Below are 2,796 nucleotides of genomic sequence, written 5' to 3'. Positions count from 1 at the left end.
GATGTACCTTGGAAACCAACCGGAATTCTTTGCATCAGGCACTATTCTAAGCACATTTTGTGCATTCTTTCATTTAATCCTGACAATAATCATCAGAGGTAGATACTATGCTTATTTCCATTCTTCAGATGAGTAAACAGGCCCAGAGAGAAGCCATTTGCCCAGTGTTGGGGGAAGCCAGGACTTCCATCCAAGGATAGCTGAGTCTGCAGCTCAGGTTCCTAACCCTTTCTGAGATTTAATTCATTAGTGTGATCACATCTGAGTGCTGGATGGTTAAGGACAGTCTCTAAATTCTTCAGTCCTTATGCCCCCATGCCCAACACAAAGCCTTGGAAGGTGGGCTTCAAATAAATATTTATTGAATGAATATTAGTCACTGATCTGAATGTTACTGATTTGGCCCATTACACTTGCACACTTTTTTTCTCCATTAAAAAAAATTAGATATAACTTACTTATAGCAAAATCACCCTTTTTATGGACAGTTCTGCAAGTTTTGACAAACATGTAATTATGTAACCATCACCATAAACAAGACACAAAATGATTCCATCATCCCCCTAAATTTCCCCATTCTCCTTAGTAGTAAATTTCACACCCTACAGCCCAATATCAGCCCCATTCCCAGCCCCTGGCAACCACTTACCTGCTTTCTGTCCCTATAGTTTTGCTTTTGCAAGCGTGTCACATAAAGTGAATCATGCAATCTGTAGTCCTTTGAGTCTGGCTTCTTTCACTTAATATAATGCATTTGAGGTTCACCCATGTTGTTGAGTGTATTGTTCATTCGTTCCTTTTTATTACCGGGTAGTATTCTACTAGATGGATGTCCCACAGTTTATTTATACATTCCACAGTTGAGGGGACATTTGGGTTGTTTCAGGTTTTGGCGATTACAAATAAAACTGCTATAAACATTGCTGTACAGAGTTTTGTGTGAGTTTTCATCTCTCTAGGGTAAATACCTAGGCGAGGGATTGCAAGGTCATATGGTAGATGTATAGCTAACTTTATAAGAAACTGCTAAACTGTTTTCCTAAGTGGCTGCACCATTTTGTATCTCACCAGCAATGTACAAGAGTTCCAGTTGTTCTAAATTCTCATTAGCACTTGATAATTGTCAAATTAAAAATTTTTAAGCCATTTTAAAGGTGTGTGGAAGTATCTCCTTCTGGTTTTAATTTGCATTTCCCTAATGACAGATGAGGTTGAGCATCTTATCGTGTGCTTAGTTGCCATCTGTATATCTTCTTTGGTGAAGTTCATTCAAACCTTTTGCCCGTTTTTTTTAAAAAGCAGGTTGTTTTCTTATTATTGGCTTTTAAGAGTTCTTTGTACATTTGGGATGCAAATCCTTCATCAGATACATGCTTTGCAAATATTCTCTCCCAAATTGTGGTTTGCTTTTGCATTCATCCTTTAAACTATGTCTTTCGATGAGTATTTTTAATTTTGATGAAGTCCAATTTACCCCCATTTTCTTTTATGGACCATGCTTTTGGTGTTGTATCTAAGAACTCTGCCTAACCCAAAGTCACAAAAGTTTTCTCATGTTTTCTTCTAGAAGTTGTATATATCATAGTATATATATATATATACATATATATATATATATATATATATATATATATATATATATATATATATAATCATCTTATAATCTGTACTCTTAAATGAGATAATGGATGTAAAGCCCTCAGCACAGAGCCTGGCACAGAGTTAACAGTCAATACACAGAGCCTAAGATGGACATCAGCCTATGAAATGTTTATAAGAGGTGGCCCCACGCCCACTACACATTTCCTCTGGTATCTTGTCACAGAATGTGGGGTGTCCTGTCATCACACAGTGGCAGAACCTCTGCAGACATCCTTGACCACCTGCTCCTGGAGCCAACGGAGGTACCTGAGGCATAGAGAAAGGCGCTAAGGACTGTATAGGTCATCAGAAGAGCCAGACCTGCAAGGAGGTTCTACCCACTGCGGCGAGCACTCCTCCATCCCACATGTTTCCATGAAACCTGCAGCTCTAGCCCAAGCTGTGATGGGGACCATAGTCTATTTATTGAACACCTACTGTGTGCCAGGCCCGTGGTTATAGCAGTGAACAAGACAGACAAAACCACAGACTAGCAGAGGAAAACAATGAACAAATAATTACATAATTAATTACTGGGTTAAGGAAAAGGGTAGGGTTCTGGAGGTGCGGGGATGTCTCATCTTTATTTCCCTTCCTCAGCCTCTGCCAATGTGCCTGGCGTCTCGGCCCCTCCAGGCTGGGGGTGGGAGGTGCGCAGACACAGGAACCCACATGGCGTCAGCGCGAAAATAAGGTAAAAAGGGGCTGTGCTTCCCAGGGCTCTGAGAAACGGCTCCTCCCGTCGTGGTTCATTCAGTCCTTCGAGAAATCTTCTTGCGGCACCTGTGTGCCGAGCATCCTGTGAGGACAAACGCGGCCCCTGCCCTGTCACTATATTGGGCGCAGATAGAGCGACAAGCCAATAAATAACGATGATGGGTTCAACCAGAGCCTTAGGCTCGGAGGGGCTGTGATGGGGGCAGGGCGGCCAGGTAGACTGGCCTCCCGGGGGTGGGGACACGTCCCGCCTTTGCTGCACATACTCTCCGCCCTCCACCCCCAACTTCGCAGAGGTCACAACGCTAGCGACAAGCTCACCCTGCGCCGGGTCTGCAGCAGACGCGCCCCTGCGCGCGCGCGTGCACGCGCGCTGCCCACGCCCGCCCGCGCTCTCCGCGCACTACGCCCCCTCGCGGGAGCCCGAGCCGCGCCAGC

This window comes from Rhinolophus sinicus, chromosome 1, assembly GCF_057876585.1.
Source record: "Rhinolophus sinicus isolate RSI-liver-muscle chromosome 1, RSI-T2T, whole genome shotgun sequence".
NCBI classification, from domain to species: Eukaryota; Metazoa; Chordata; class Mammalia; order Chiroptera; family Rhinolophidae; genus Rhinolophus; species Rhinolophus sinicus.
This window is presented reverse-complemented; position numbering follows the sequence as displayed.